Genomic DNA, 17848 nt, shown 5'->3' with positions numbered 1-17848 from the left:
GTCATCTTTGACCAGGACATGTCTTTAGAATTCTACTCCAAACACCTAGTCAAAAACTGTTTCTTCCACCTACGCAACATCTCCAAACTCAGATCTATGGTGTCCACAAATGAGCTCGAGATGATCGTTCACGCTTTCGTATCTTCTCGCTTAGACTACTGCAACAGCCTGTTTACATGCTTAAACAAGAAGGAGCTGGCCCGTCTACAGTTTGTCCAGAACTCTGCTGCCAGGCTCCTGACCCGCACAAACAGGAGAACCCACATCACTCCCATCCTTAAATCTCTCCACTGGCTCCCTGTTCTATATCGTCTTCATTTCAAAATTCTTGTGCTAACTTTCCGGGCCCTACATGGCCAGGCCCCTGCATACATTGCTTCCCTGATCCAGCCCTACAGCTCGACTCGTAGCTTGAGGTCTTCAGGACAGCACCTGCTGATGGTTCCACGCACCTGTTTTAGCACACGCGGTGACAGGTCTTTTAAAGCTGTGGCACCACGTCTATGGAATGACCTGCCTCTACACCTACGGTCCATGGACTCTGTAGAGAGCTTTAAGAAACACCTCAAAACCCTCCTGTTCAAAAAGGCTTTTTAGTCTCCCACCTGACCCAGGACCACCACAGACTGATTACACTCTATGTATTCATCATAACGTACTCCATGTGTCACCTCCCCCCCGCCCCAGTCTCTCTATATCTCTATCGCTCTCTCTTTTCTCCTCCTTTACTCTCTCTCTCTCTCTTTAACCCCAACTGGTCAAGGCAGACAGCCATCCTTCAGGAGTCTGGGTCTGCTCCAGGTTTCTGCCCGTTAAAGGGAAGTTTTTCCTCGCCACTGTCACCAATCACAAGTGTTTGCTCCTGAAGGATTCTGTTGGGTCTCTGTAAACTTAATTTGATTCTGATTTGAATTGGTAAAGCACTTTGTGACTCTGTCTGTGAAAAGTGCTCTATAAATAAAATTTACTTTACTTACTTACTTTACTTTACTATTTAGACTATTGATTAATTTCTTTTTTATTAATTAATTTGTTTATTTATATTTTATTAATTCATCTGTTTGTTTCATTTATATCTTATTAATTTATTCATTCATTCATTTGTTTATTTGTATTTTATTAATTCATTTCTTTATTTATTCATTCATTTATTTGTTTATTTACAATGAATGAATGAATGAATGTATTTATTTATTTATACTTAATTAATTAATTAATTAATTAATTAATTAATTAATTAATTAACTTACTTGTTTGTGTGTTTATTTTTATTTTGTTTGTTTATATTTAATTTTGTTTACTTATTTTTAAGTCTAATGTATTTCATTGGAATTTTCTTCACAGCTTAGGGTTATTACGTCAACCAACCTATTCTATGTACAATCTCGAACCAAAACAACTGTATTATGTAACTGTGTATAATTTTTTTCATTTTTTTGTCAGATTTTAATTGAAGATCATGTGATAACCTGTGCTTTTCCTCAAAAAGAAAGTTACAAAAAAAAAAAAAAAAAGTATAATCATTTAGTTTTACTTCAGACGACCACAACTCAACCATTTGTTTCCTTCGGTGCATAAATTAGAACCCACAGTAAAAGCCGGATCAGAGTCACCGGTTTGTGTTGAGAGGAAAAGGTGACTCCAGCAAATCACCGTCTGGATGAAGTGGAACATGAGCTGACACTGCTCTTCTTGGCCTAAGCTCTTCTGTCGGTACTGTATGAGTTTGACCCATTATTAGAAATAAAAACACTCTTTCATGTGTAACACAAGGTGGCAGCAGAGTGGAGTTCTGCAGCAGGAAGTGACAAAACAGCCCCAGCTCAGTCAAATACTTCCTACTGTTGAACTATTATCCACTTCATGCTGATTCCACATGTAAAACTATGACAGAATAACAGTGTACCTAACCTCTCACATGTTTCCTTTTGTACCGTCTAAATGCATCCAAAGATAAATAAAGAGCACACAGAGGAGTGTGTGATGAAGTAAGTGTGTTTTAACCTGTGACATACAGAGATGGACTGTAGGAGTTTACATCAGGCAGACATTAAACCATGCTGTCTGCAGATTTAGACGCCCTTCATCTGGTGTTTACGCAAGATTTTCACTAAACATGTGGCTAGTGCTGCAGCTTATTGTTCCTTTTGCATTATTTTATACGGTGGCCCAGAGGTGCAACAGCCCAAAAAATTATCCACCATAAGAAAAAAAAAGAGAACAGCCCCAAAAAATTATCCACTTTAAGAAAAAAAAGAGAACAGCTCCAAAAAATTATCCACTATAAGAAAAAAAAGAGAACAGCCCAAAAAAATGATCCACTATAAGAAAAAAAAGAGAACAGCCCAAAAAAATTATCCACTATAAGAAAAAAAAGAGAACAGCCCAAAAAATTATCCACCATAAGAAAAAAAAGAGAACAGCTCCAAAAAATTATCCATATTAAGAAAAAAAAGAGAACAGCCCAAAAAAATTATCCACTATAAGAAAAAAAAAGAGAACAGCCCCCCAAAATTACCCATTATAAGAAAAAAAAGAGAACAGCCCAAAAAAATTATCCGCTATTAGAAAAAAAGAGAACAGTCCAAAAAAAGATCCACTATAAGAAAAAAAAGAGAGAACAGCCCCAAAAAATTATCCACTATAAGAAAAAAAAGAGAACAGCTCAAAAAATTATCCACTATAAGAAAAAAAAGAGAACAGCCCCAAAAATTATCCAGTATAAGAAAAAAAAGACAACAGCTACAAAAAAATTATCCACTATAAGAAAAAAAAGAGAACAGCCCAAAAAAATGATCCACTATAAGAAAAAAAAGAGAACAGCCCAAAAAATTATCCGCTATAAGAAAAAAAAAGAGAACAGCCCCAAAAAATTATCCGCTATAAGAAAAAAAAGAGAACAACCCAAAAAATTATCCACCATAAGAAAAAAAAAGAACTGCCCCCCAAAATTTTCCATTATAAGAAAAAAAAGAGAACAGCCCAAAAAATTATCCACTATAAGAAAAAAAAAGAGAACAGCCCAAAAAAACTATCCGCTATAAGTAAAGAAAAAGAGAACAGCCCCAAAAATTATCCACTATAAGAAAAAAAAAGAGAACAGCCCAAAAAAACTATCCGCTATAAGTAAAAAAAAAAGGGAACAGCCCCAAAAATTATCCACTATAAGAAAAAAAAGAGAACAGCCCAAAAAATTATCCACTATAAGAAAAAAAAGAGAACAGCCAAAAAAAAAAAAAAAAATCTACTATAAGAAAAAAAGAGAACAGTCCAAAAAAAGATCCACTATAAGAAAAAAAAAGAGAACAGCCCAGTAAATTATCCATGAAAAGAAAAAAAAGAGAACAGCCCCAAAAAAATTATCCATGAAAAAAAGAGAACAGCCCAAAAAATTATCCACTATAAGAAGTATAAGTTATAGCGGATAATTTTTGGGGGGCTCTTCATTTTTTTTTTTTTTTTTTTTTTTTTTTTTTTTTTTTTTCTTATAGTGGATAATTTTTGGGGCTGTTGCATCTCTGGGCCACTGTATAAAGTCAAGGATTGATGTAGTTGCATTTCTTTCTATTATTCTTAAACGGTGATGTGTTTTTTGCAGACGGTCCTTGAATGCAGCATTATTGCTCCAAACGCCACCGCCGCTCCGGTCCGTTCTTATCGGACATCCACGTCCCGCACGTCCCGGTCCGTGGACGGTGAGGTCACTGTGAAAGTGGGCGGGGCCACAGCAGCACAGATGATGATGATGATGGTGATGGAGGAGGGAGTGAAAGTTGAGGAGAGAGAGAGAGAGAGAGAGAGAGAGAGAGAGAGAGAGGAGCAGAGGTTTCCAAACTGTAGCGGCTCTGATCCGGATCCTGCAGGAGGGACTAGAGGAAAAGTAAGTCCAACATGAAATTATGCGACTTCTGCAAATATCTGTTTACTTTTTGAACCGTGATGTGTTTGTGGGACTGTTTTATAGGATGGAACTAATCAAACTTACTTATGATGTTGCGTTTAGGGTCCTATAATCCTTCTAGTAGGTGTTTCATTATGGTTGAAGTTTGGCTTTAACCCTTTCATGCACAGTGGTCACTACAGTGGACAGTTATTCTCCAGCTGTTCTCTTGTATATTCATAGATTTGTTGTTTTAGTTCCATATCAGCCAACACAGTGGACATTTAAATGCACCATCCCATAATAATACATTGACATTCATTCCATTACTGTAACTTTGCTGTTCTAGATAAACCTGATCTACAGTGACATGTTTGACTGTGGAAAAAAAAAAAAAAAAAAAAAAAAAGCGAATTGTTATTAAACTGTAATTAACAGTTTTGTTTTGTTTTTAACCCTGTCATGCACGAATTATGAGAACCGTAGTCAATATTTTTTTCTTGAGTGTTTTTGTTCCTCTTTAGGCATGAAAAAAACAATGCAATTGATTTTATTTTTATTTTTATTTTTATGAACCTATTTTTATGAACCATGCATTTAAGTGTTGAAGCACAGAAACATTTATTTAAAAATCATCATCCGAAAGTGATATACTGTGTGAAAACTATGAAATAAAAACATTTTTAATGCCGCTAATTGCTAAATTGTTACTGTTTTCTCACATTTTCTCACACTCTAATATTAGTTATTATTCATTTCATGGAGATAATATCCTCCTGAGACACAGGAAATGAACAGTTTTAGCTTTTTTACATTAAAAAATTGTCTTGATTGAAAACTGCATAATGCAACAGTTTTTTCAGATACATTTTTAAAACTATTTTTATTTATTGATTGATTTATTTAATGGAATGTCCTTTGTAATGGACAGCATTATTAACCCTTTCATGCACGAATTATGAGAACCTTAGTCAGTATTTTTTTCTTGAGTGTTTTTGTTCCTCTTTAGGCATGAAAAAAACAATGTAATTGATTTTTTTTTTTTTTTTAATGAACCTATTTTTCATGGAGTTACAAAAATGTCCACTCAGCTGGACAGCATGCATTTAAGTTTTGAAGCAAAGAAACATTTATTTAAAAATCATCATCAGAAAGTGATATACTGTGTGAAAACTATGAAATAAAAACATTTTTAATGCCGCTAATTGCTAAATTGTTACTGTTTTCTCACATTTTATCCTACTCTAATATTAGTTATTATTCATTTCATGGAGATAATATCCTCCTGAGACGCAGGAAATTGACAGTTTTAGCTTTTTTACATTAAAAAATTGTCTTGATTGAAAACTGCATAATGCAACAGTTTTTCCAGATACATTTTTAAAACTATTTTTATTTATTGATTGATTTTTTTAATGGAATGTCCTTTGTAATGGACAGCATTTTTAAAGTAAAACTGTCAAACTTTTGTCCCCTACAGAGGACAAAATGCATTGCTGGGTCTCAGGAGGATATGCAAACAAACAAAAGAAAATTGTTTGTTAATCATAGTCTAATAACAATTAGCAATTGATTTACACTAAAACATGTCACTGCAGATCAGGTTTATCATGTATGAATTGCAGTGTTTTGGATGATGCATAAGAGTCCTGATATGGAACTAAAACAACAAAACCCATGAATAAACAATAGAACAGCCGTAGAATAACTGTCCACTGGAGTGACCAGTATGCATGAAAGGGTTAAACAAAAAGGTTTTTTGTTTGTTTTGTTTTTGCATATTATCTCCATGTAGGTATTGTTAAAATGTGAGAAAACATCAGATTAACATCATTAAAAATGTTTTTATCTCATAGTTTTCACACAGTATATCAGTAAATACATGTTTCTTTGCTTCTAAAATTAAACGCATGATTTTGTATCTCCATGAAAAATAGGTTCATAGGAAAAACTCAGTCACATTGTTTTTTTTTTTAATGCTTACAGAGGAATAAAAAACATCTTGATTAAAGTTCTCATAATTCATGCATGAAAGGGTTAATAACCACTGATTGCATTCTGTTAAAACTGTTCCTTTACAATTGCATTATATTTATGTGATATAATTACCTAAAACATTGATTTTCAGGTCATCTTATTAAGTGAGTTACACAGTTTAGTCACTGAAGCTCCTTTAGAGCGAGGATTTGATGCATGTTATTGCTTTACATCACTGCATTTTGGATTCTTTTGGATTTTATATTAAGAAAACGATCTTAAAAGGGGTTCTTGAGTGGAGTTTTTCAGTATTTTCAAGATGTAACTTAACCCATAAAGACTCAAACCGACCGTCTACTGATCTAAAATCATTAATAACTATTGATCCATTTATCCTATCAATACATGTAAAAAATTGGTGTAAAATACAGTTTTTTGTCTTTTCATGTTCATTGGATATGACCCATTTGGACATTCAGAGGCTCCGTAGTTACCGTGGAAACAGTCATCTTCTACAGCATTGATTCACCAGTAAAACCCATAAAGTTGGATCAATGACAGTGAATGGAGACACTGGGTTTATGTTCAGTTAATGATATTTTTTGCTTAAAAAGTCACTTTTTCTTCCGTTTTCTCTGTTTCTGATATAATAATCTGTAGTTTTAATCTGATCTTTTATGAACATCTACATAATCAGTGAGTTAAATATAGGAAAATACATGAAAAAACACTGATTTACACTAAAAAAAAAAAAAAAACACAAAATACAGAAGATAATGTCATATTAAATGGTGAGAAATCACTAAAGAAATGTTAAGTAGAGAGAAAAATTCATTTGGGAACCAACGAACGAAAACTAACGAAATGATAAAAACTAGAATTGAAAAAACATTTTCATTAACTGAAATAAAAACTATAATCAAAAGAAAAAAAAACATTAATTAACTGAAAATGTATTGTGTGCTTACAAAACTAGCTAAAACAGATAAAAATTATGGATAAAATTCCCTTTGTTTTCGTCTTTGTCAACGTCGGATTGATACGAAAGCGATTTATTTCGCTCAAGCAATTTTAGCTAGCGGCACCATATGATATTTAACCGTCCGTCACGTCTCGTCACTTGTGGTTTCCAGTCGTCTTCTTGTCCCCGCTCTACTGGAAACATGGAGACAAAAGTTGGGAGAAAGCAGCAAGAAGATAAAAGATATGAAAAAACTAAAATTAATACTAAAATGAAACTAAAACTAAGCATTTAGAAAAAAAATGAAAACTAATAAAAACTAGCAAACCTGCTCTAAAAACAAATTAAAACTAACTGAATTAGAGAAAAAAAAGTCAAAACTAAATAAAACTAAACTATAATGAAAAATCCAAAACTATTAGAACCTTGTTGGGAACTGACACAAAAGTAGTTCTGGGTCTTTATGGGTTAATAAGTCAACAAAACAACAAAGAAAACCCATAATTATGACCCCAGTTGCTCATATAAAACTATACGTACTGTATTATAATTACATATTTAAAATGCTGTTGCAGTGTTTATGATAAAGGAATAAAAAAACATCATGGAATAGACAAAACACCAAAAACCAAGCCTCTTAGTTGCATGTAAGTCTGCTCATTTTCCTCTTCATTACATGTAACCTGGAGGGAAACTCTTCCACTAGTGCAGGGGTGTCAAACTCATTTTAGTTCAGGGGCCACATTCAGCTAAGTTTCATCTGCAGTGGGCCGAACCGGTAAAATAATAACATAATAATATATAAATAATGTCAACTCCAAACTTTTCTCTATGTTTTAGAGCGAAAAAAGTAAATTTACATTATGAAAAGGTTTACATCTACAAACTGTCCTTTCAAAAGATGTGAATAACATGAACAAACTGAAAAAATAAGTGTAATTTTAACAATATTCTGCCTCAGTTTATCATTTAAACATTTACATTATAACATACAGATCACAGTGGATCTACAAATGCACAAAACATTTAGTTATAGGTAGAATCTTGTTAAAATTGTACTTATTTCTCTTAAGACATTTCAAGTTCATATTTGTTCAGAAATTCCCTTTTTTTTTTTTTTTTTTTTTTGCAAAATTATGCTTAATTTTAGTGTAATTACTAGGGCTGGGCAAGTTACCACGTTATTTCCGCGTTAACACATTCATTAAATAACGCCGACAATTTTTTAAATCTCCCGTTAATGCCGTTCTGCCTTTCAAGCAAGTCTTAGTTCATTTATGCATACAGACTCTTATTTTGAAACTCATGCTTTTATTTTGGCGCTCCACATGCACTGTAGAACCAAGCGCCGGTGTCTGAGAGGAGAAAAGTGAGCGAACTTTCCGAGTAATGTTGAATCAAACTTTGTGTAACTCCTGCAGAAGCAACGCCTGTATGTATCAGTCATTCTGTCGTTTGCTAAATAATTTCACATGCAAACGTGCCGTTAGGAACATGTTTATGGCGTTATTTTGGATGTGTTATCAGCATGTTTAAGCTAATTTATTTATGCTAGCAGTCGGAGATGGGTTGCTAATTCTTTATGCAGGCTCATGCTAAGTTTATGTAAATTCATTGGTTGTGTTTAGGTATAATATGCCAGCCTTTGAACTAACCTTTACTTATTTACGATGTGATTAGCTCGATGCTAACTTGAATGGGAAAATCCATAGACATGCTAACGATTAGCCTTTACAGATTAATTTAAGAAAGGTTCACATCAGAGATATTTTATACTATTCATTCTTACAACAACTGAACATAAAATACTTACAGGCCATAAAAATAGAGTGAAAGAAACGTGTCTGTTAGTTCCTTCTTATGTCTGAACTGACTACCGTAACACCGCAAGTACAAAACATACGTTAGTGGAACTTATTCTGACCACTAGAGGGCCCCCTTTACTTGCTTTGAACAACCGAACATCACATATTATTGGGCTTATTAGTATTAGTACTCATTAGTGGGTTTAAGACTCCTGTCAATCACTCACAACCGGAAATAAACTGGTGGGGACATAAACATGGAGAAAGGTAGTGGTCTGTTCCGTGGACATTTTCATTTTAAATGTCTTCAGATGGTGGGGTTGAGAAGGACACAGTTGTTTGGACGCACTGCAATGTGGAATTATTTTTATCACCGGAGTACTTCAAGTCTGAAATATCACTTAAAGGCAATACACGCTGTTGATGCCGCACCCCCCCCCCCCAAATATAACTATGCGATTAATTGTGATTAATCGCAGAAATCCATGCAATTAATTGCGATTAAAAATTTTAATCACTGCCCAGCACTAGTAATAACATGAAAATATTTACATTTACAAAGAGAAAAATCTGGAGTTGTCATTATTTCTATGTTATTATGATATTATTTGACTGGTCCCGCCCACTTGAGATTGAATTGTTCTGAATGTGGAACCTGAACTAAAAGGATTGTTAATATCTTAGTGTAATTTTTGTATTTCACAAATTCATACCAAGGCTGGACTAGACCCTTTGGTGGGCCGGATTTGGCCCCCGGGCCGCATGTTTGACACCTGTGCACTAGTGCTTTAAAAAAAAAAAAAAGACAGACATCTGAAAAACAACTGACATGTGACTTTTCAACCTTTTCTGACCTTTTCACCCAATACACAGACCCCCTCCAGCAGCAGGTGGGACACGTGTATGAATTCCACCAAGGTGTGTCTATATTTAGTCCTCAAACACCTTTCAGATGTTACAAAGTTAACATCGTTTGCATTCCCAAAACACGATTGTTGAATAGAAAGTGTTTGTCTCACTACAGAGCGTTATGTCCTGACGTCTGTGGACATGTACCAGTGTATGAAGCAGAAAGGAGCAGAGGGTTCAGATTTCAAGGTTTATGGTTCAGTGCATTCCCGGCATTCGGATCGCTGCTTAAAGCAAAGCGGAGCGAGGACGTCCTGGATATGTTCCTCTGTGTGATTAGATGTTGTGAAGTGGCTGCAGCTAGGCCTGTGTATCGGCAAAAATCTGGCGGTACGATACAAATTACAATACTAGGATCACGATACGATATATCGCGATATATCATGATACTGTTAAAAAGGCAATTTTTTTTTGTTTCGTTTTTGGCTAAATGTTTATTTCCGTGAAGAATTAAATTACACCAGAAATATACACAAATACTAAACACATTTTTATTGGATCCAAACAGGATCTCATGTTATATCACAAAATGTTTCTGTGTTCAAACTGAAATTCTGTTTTACAGACAGAACAGTTTGAGATCCTGTTCAAATGTTCATATTCTATTAGTTCAAAATAGGGATGTAACGATTACCAGTGTAACGATAAACCGTGGTACAATTGCCAACGGTTAGTATTGCCATTTAAATTGTAATTATCGTGATAACCGTGTTTGATTACCGCACTTTTCTGGAGAAAACGCCTATGTAAAGATCTGCTTTTATGTCAAATATTTGAGTATAATTTTAATTTATTACAATTTTAATTGTATATACCAAATATTTAGAACCAATATTCACTTGTAAAGTCTTTGAAAAGGTTCGTTAAGTTAGTTTGTGTTATTTATGCAATAAATTATATACATTTTTCAAATTGGATTTTATATTTTTTTGTGTTTTTTGTTCTTTTATGTTGATATAGTAGGTTAAAGTGAAAAAATAATAGGCAGTTGATATAAATGAAGTTGTGCTGAAAAAAAAAAGATACCAAACGTGGGTATAATAAAATATTATATATATTTATATATAGTCTATAAAGGCAAAATCAAAAGTACTGAAATACAGCCAAAATAGGCTCAGACCACTAAGGGTTAAAATTTGAATGTTTCTGCAACAGAAGGTACATTGTGCCAATTGTTTTATTTGTTGTTTTTTTTTTTTTGTTGTGTTTTTTTTTTTTTTTTTTTTAAATACAACTTTGTTAAATTGAGCACAGTTTCAACAATACCACAATAATAATGATAACTGTGATAATTTTGGTCACAATAGCTGTGATATGAAATTTTCATATCATTACATCCCTAATCATAAGCATTGCAACAAATTCTTAACCCTTTCGTGCATGAATTATAAGAACCTTAATCAAGATTTATTTCTTGAGGGTCTTTTTACTTTGTTAGTTTAAGTTACATTTTCTTATGAATGTATTTTTTCATGGAGTTCCAAAAATATCCACTCAGCTTGACACCATGCGTTTAATTTTTGAAGCAAAGAAACATGTATTTACTGCTATAGTGTGAGAAAACTATGAAATACAAACATTTTTAATGCTGTTAATCTGCGGTTTTCTCACATTTTAACATGCTCTAATAGTAGTCATTACTTCATGGAGATGATATTAAAAAAACAACTTTTTGTTAAAAAAAAAAATTAATTGCAGTTTAGTACCAACAACAAGCAATTGATTTACTCTCAAACATATTAGTGCAGATCAGATTTATCAAGAACAGCAAAGTTACAGTAATGGTATGAATTGCAGTGCATGAGATGATGCACAAGTGTCCAATGTGCTGGCTGATATTGAACTAAAACAACAAAATCCATGAATATATAATAGAACAGCTGCACAATTAGCTGTCCACTGGAGTGACCAGAATGCATGAAAGGGTTCAATATGTAATTATAATGTAGTACATATTGTTCTTCGATGACCAAATGGGGGTCACAATTATGGGGTTTGTTTGCTGTTTTGTCGACTGATTAACCCATAAAGACCCAGCGCTACTTTTTTGTCAGTTCCCAGATGAATTTTTCTCTCTATTTAACCTTTCTTTAGTGATTTCCCACCATTTATTATGACATTATCTTGTATATTTTGTGCTTTTTCAGTGTAAATCAGTGTCGTTTTTTCATCCTATATTTAATTCACTGATCATGTAGATCAGGGGTGACCAACCCTGGTCCTAGAGAGCTACTATCCTGCATGTTTTACATGTTTCCCTCTTCCAGCACACCTGACGGTTATCAGGCTTCTGCAGAGCTTGATGATAGGCTTATCATTTGGATCAGGTGTGTTGGAAGAGGGATACATCTAAAACATGCAGGATAGTGGCTCTCCAGGACCAGGGTTGGCCACCTCTGATGTAGATGTTCATAAAAGCTCTGATTAAAGTTAAGGGTTATATCAGAAACAGAGAAAACTAAAAAAAGTGACTTTTTCTGCAAAAATATCATCTTTACACAGTATGGAGATCGTTGGGTGACCATTGAGCGATCAAAACTTGTCCTGATCTCTCAATGATCTCCTAAGCCTTGAAAAAGCCGTTTTTTTGTAAATGTTTGGGAGATCCTTGTGCGCTCGTTGTGCCTGTGTCTGGTGAGCCAGATCAGGCGGGGGGGGGGGGGGGGGGGGGGGTCATTGAGATAGTTGTATCCATTCCCTTATTGATCTCTCAGCCATCTCTACCTTCTGGGTGGAAACATTTGGTGTTCATTGAAAAATTGCTGAGATATCATTGGGAGATCGTTGAGGGTTCCTTGAGTGATCGTCGAGAGATTGTTGTGGACTGAGTCAAAACTTTCAGGAGACCATGGCGACCGTGGAGATCACTGGAATATCATTAAGAGATCATTGAGAGATCTTGATGATCCCTGGGCACTCATTAAAAGACTGTTGAGAGATCTGGCCATTTTTTCATCGCTCAAAGATCTCTCAGCGATCGCCAAACCTGTGTAAAGAGGGTTTAACTGAACATAAACCCAGTGTGTCCATCCACTGTCATTGATCCAACTCCATGGGTTTTACTGGTGAATCAGTGTTGTAGAAGATGACGGTGTTTCCATGGTAACTACGGAGCCTCTGAACGTCCAAATGGGTCATATCTGATGACCATGAAAAGATGACAAACTGTATTTTACACCAATTATTGACATGGCTTGATAGGATTAGTGGTTCAGAAGTTATTATACATTTTAGATCAGCAGATGGTTTTGGTCATCAGTGGCTGCTTAGGTCTTTATAGGTTAACCTGCCCCCAAAAGGCCAAAATATAAATAACATGAACAACATTTATGTAGGTTTAAGATACATGTCTTGTATTTGTAGCACATGATTATTATATCAAAAGAGAAAAAGTGACTTTTTCAGTAAAATCGATCATTAACTGAACATAAACCAAGTGTGTCCATCCACTGTAACTGATCCAACTCCATGGGCTTTACTGGTGAATTAATGTTGTAGAAGATGATGGTGTTTCCACGTTCACTACGGAGCCTCTGAACGTCCAAATGGTTCATATCTGATCACCATGAAAAGATGACAAACTGCATTTTTCACCAATTATGTACATCTATTGATAGGATTAGTGGATCAGTAGTTATTAATCATTTTAGATCAGTAGATGGTCTGTTTGGGTCTTTATGGGTTAAGTTACGTCTTAGAAATACCAAAAAACTCCACAAAAGATCCCGTTTTAAGATCATTTTCTTCATGTAAAATCCAAAAGAACACAAATTGCAGTGATGTAAAGCAATGGCATGCATCAAATCTTTGCTATAATGGAGCTTAATTGGGCGCTCATTGAAAGATTTTTGAGAGATCTGGCCATTTTTTCATCGCTCAAAGATCTCTCAGCGATCGCCAAACCTGTGTAAAGAGGGTTTAACTGAACATAAACCCAGTGTGTCCATCCACTGTCATTGATCCGACTCCATGGGTTTTACTGGCGAATCAATGTTTTAGAAGATGATGGTGTTTCCATGGCAACTATGGAGCCTCTGAATATCCAAATGGGTCATATCTGATGACCATGGAAAGATGACAAACTGTATTTTACACCAATTATTGACATGGATTGATAGGATTAGTGGTTCAGAAGTTATTAATCATTTTAGATCAGTAGATGATCTGTTTGGGTCTTTATGGGTTAAGTTACGTCTTAGAAATACCGAAAAACTCCACAAAAGACCCCGTTTTAAGATCATTTTCTTCATGTAAAATCCAAAAGAACACAAATTGCAGTGATGTAAAGCAATGACATGCATCAAATCTTTGCTATAAAGGAGCTTAAGTGACTAAAGTGTGTAACTAACTTTCACATATATGGCTTAAAAAAAAATCTTCCAATGGACTGAAAATTGATGCTTTAGGTAATATCAAATGAATGCAATGTAAACCCCAAAATAAACCCATAAAGACCCAGTGCTACTTTTCTGGCAGTTCCCAAATGAATTTTTTTCTCTATTTAAACTTTTTTAAGTGTTTATCACCATTTTCTTATAATATTATCCTCTGAATTTAGCATTTTTTCCACTTTAAATCATGTATTTTCCTATATTTAACTTCCTATACTTTATTTAGATGGTCATGAAAACTCATTGTAAATTCAAAGGTTATTATATCAAAAGACAAAAGCCAAGTGTTTCCATCCACTGTCACTGATCCAACTCCATGGGTTTTACTGATGAATTGATGCTGTAGAAGATGACAGTGTTTCTACATTCACTATATGGAGCCTCTGAACATCCAAATGGGTCATAACTGATGACCATGAAAAGATGACAAACTGTATTTTACACCAATTATTATTACATGTATCGATAGGATGAGTGGTTTTACAGGTATTAACCCTTTCATGCATGAATTATGAGAACCTTCGTCAATATTTTTTTCTTGATTTCTTGTTTTTCTTCCTCTTTAGGCATGAAAAAAACAATGCAATTGAATTTCTTTTATAAACCTATTTTTCATGCAGTTACAAAAATGTCCACTCAACTGGACAACATGCATTTAATTTTTGAACTCATCAACAGAAAGTGATATACTGTGTGAAAACTGAAATAAAAACATTTTTAATGCTGCTAATTGCTAAATCGCTAATGTTTTCTCTCATTTTATCATACTCTCATATTAGTTATTGCTCATTTCATGGAGATAATAAGGGCTGCTGTAGGCTGCTGCTCAGTTGGTAGAGCGGGTCGTCCTTTGACCGAAGGGTCGGCAGTTCGAATCCTGGCTCCAACTGTCCACATGCCGAAGTGTCCTTGGGCAAGACACTGAAAAATTGCTCCCAGTAGGGCATGGCAGCAGTCGCCCGCTGGTGTATGAATGTGTGTGTGAATGGATGAATGTGAGGAAGCGCTTTGGGCACCAGTAAGGTGTATAAAATGCGTTATATAAATTCAGTTAAAAAAATTGTCTTGATTGGAAACTGCATAATGCAACAGTTTTTTCACATACATTTTTAAAATCATTTTTAGCTTACCGGCCGACAGGCTGTAAGCTACTGTCGTCATATGAATATACTATTTTCTTTTGTTCAGACAAGGAATAGTTTTTTAGATGTTACCTGCTTAAAAAACTATTCCTTGTCTGAACAAAAGAAAATAGTATATTTACATAAACAGAAGACAAAATGAACGTCTTTAGCCTATTGTCGTCATGCGGCGTCCATCGTCGTCTGTCGTCCGTTACAAAAATTTCAATCGTCTTCTTCTCCGAAGCTACAATTCCGATTGACTTCAAACTTGGTATACAGCTTCTTTATGATGATGTCAACAAAAGTTGAAGTTAGTAAAGTGAAATTATTTGGATCCGGATCTGATTCTGGATTTGGTGCCACTTTGAAAAATTTCCCCATTATAAGAGATAGGAAGTGGATCTATGCAATAACTCAGTAAATATAAATGATATCCAGTGTAAATTTCTACAGTCCAGCCTTGATGAGGAGATGACCAAAACATAATGTCCACATGCTGATCAGGATCTTTTTCTGGATCCGGGAACTTACGGAAAATTTCACATGGGCTCTTATGGGGAAAAAATTTCAATCGTCTTTTTCTCCCAAACTTCAGTTCTGATTGACTTCAGACTTGGTATACAGCTTCTGTATGATGATGTCAACACAAGGTATTAAAATTATTTCCATTCAGATCTCATTCTGGATTTGGTGCGACTTTGACAAATGTTCCCATTATAACAGATAGGAAGTGGATAGATACAATAAATCAGTATTAATGATATCAAATTGGAATTTGAATTTTTTACAGATCGGATTGGAATATGACCAAAACATGGGCTATTTCTGTAATAGAATAAATACACAGAACTGGGTGATAATAAACGGCATCTGGATACATTTCCCAAAGCTTTTAATTTGGCCGGTAAGCTACAGGGCCATTGGTCCTATTTTTATTTATTGATTGATTGATTTTTTAATGGAATGTCCTTTGCAGTGGACAGCATTTTTAAAGTAAAACTGCCAAACTTTTGGCCCCTACAGAGGACTAAATGCATTTGCTGGGTTTCAGGAGGATATGCACAAAAAAAAAAACAACAAAAAAACAAAAAAAACCCTTTTTTGTTCCAGAAAACTGTTAATTACAGTCTAATAACAATTACCAATTGACTTACACTCAGACTTGTTACTGCAGATCAGGTTTATCTAGAACAGCAAAGTTACAGTAATGGTATGAATGTCAGTGTATTATTATGGGATGGTGCATAAGTGTCCACTGTGTTGGCTGATATGGAACTAAAACAACTAAACTCATGAATATACAAAGGAACAGCTGGAGAAGAACTGTCCACTGGAGTGAACACTGTGCATGAGAGGGTTAAACATTTTAGATCAGTAGATACTTTTGGTCACCAGTGGATGTTTGGGTCTTCATGGGTTAACGTACATATTCGTCATGTTTTTCTAATGACACCATCGCCGCTCAGACAGACACATTGTAAGCAGACCCGGACGCTGTGGGCTCGGTTCCATCTGTTCAATATGTAATGTGTGCGTGATGTTTCCAGCTTGTGTAACCACTGCCACGTTACAATGAGGAAAGCAGAAGCGCTGTAGCTGGGACATCCTCCGTCTTCTGTCAGATTCTTTTACACAAAACCAGAAGATTTCCAGCTTTCGGCGCTTGTCTTTTTGCGTTGATGAGTTCATTGGTGATTTCATTTGTGTACATGTTTGAGCTGTACTTAGTCTGGCTGGGACCTGTCGGCTGATGCGATTCTGTGATTTATTCTTTCAGCTTAAAGGACTAAAGAACCCGGGGCCTCCCCATATATGAGTATTTTCCTGTGGGAGTACAGTATTACATCAACATGCAGGTGTCTGTTCAGGCTGGAGTTCAGTTTTTCTTTAACCTGTTATCTAAACCTCAGATAGAAGTGTTACGTGATCGTTTCCAACCACTAAACAGCAACAGTTTTACATCAATTAGCAGCTCTCTACAGCCTGTTTATATACTGCAGTCATTCTCCACATCAGTGCTATTTAATAAACATTTCTCCATTTGCAGTTCTAATCATCTGAGGGTGTTTTTCTGACCTTGGACTAAACAGGATCAGTGTATTTACTGAAACATGATGTACAGTTTATTAAGAAGATATAGAATGAAATACTTATAACACTGACCGTAACAACAAAACAGACGCCAAATAATAGTAGATTATTACTTTAAAGATGATTAACCCTTTCATGCATGAATTATGAAAAAAGTATCTAGATTTTTGTATAGATTGATTTTATTACACAAAATTAGGCTAAAGTTGAAATGCATTTTGAATTTTTTATTTTTAATATGGTTTTATTAAGAAAATATAGAGTTTTGGCTTTTTTTTTTTTTTTTTTTTATAAATTAAATAAATGCCTATTTTGGAAACATCATGACACAACTTTTTTTTTTCAGATGCATTTTTTTTAGGCTTTTTATGGAATTTCCTTTGCAGCAGACAGTGACCGTAACAACAAAACAGACACCAAATAATAGTAGATTATTACTTTAAAGATAATTAACCCTTTCATGCATGAATTATGAAAAAAGTATCTAGATTTTTGTATAGATTGATTTTATTACTCAAAATTAGGCTAAAGTTGAAATGCATTTTGAATTTTTTTATTTTTAATATGGTTTTATTAAGAAAATATAGAGTTTTGGCTTTTTTTTTTTTTTTTTAATTAAATAAATGCCTATTTTGGAAACATCATGACACAACTTTTTTTTTTCAGATGCATTTTTTTTTTTAGACTTTTTATGGAATTTCCTTTGCAGC

The 17848-nt window shown here is 34.5% G+C and overlaps 1 protein-coding gene across 1 annotated transcript in view; it reads left to right on the top strand.

The window, feature by feature from the left end:
- Positions 1-3670: 3670 nt before the first annotated feature.
- The window catches only part of loxl2b (lysyl oxidase-like 2b), a 138907-nt gene continuing 124729 nt past the window's right edge, over positions 3671-17848 (top strand). Inside the window, exon 1 of the mRNA XM_030144137.1 lies at positions 3671-3880. The gene's annotated coding sequence lies outside the window, so the exon portion shown is untranslated. The remainder of the gene's footprint in view (positions 3881-17848) is intronic.

This window comes from Sphaeramia orbicularis, chromosome 9 (assembly GCF_902148855.1).
Source record: "Sphaeramia orbicularis chromosome 9, fSphaOr1.1, whole genome shotgun sequence".
In the NCBI taxonomy this organism is placed as follows: Eukaryota; Metazoa; Chordata; class Actinopteri; order Kurtiformes; family Apogonidae; genus Sphaeramia; species Sphaeramia orbicularis.
Note: the sequence above shows the minus strand (reverse complement) of the source record. Positions and strands in the feature narration are given on the sequence as shown.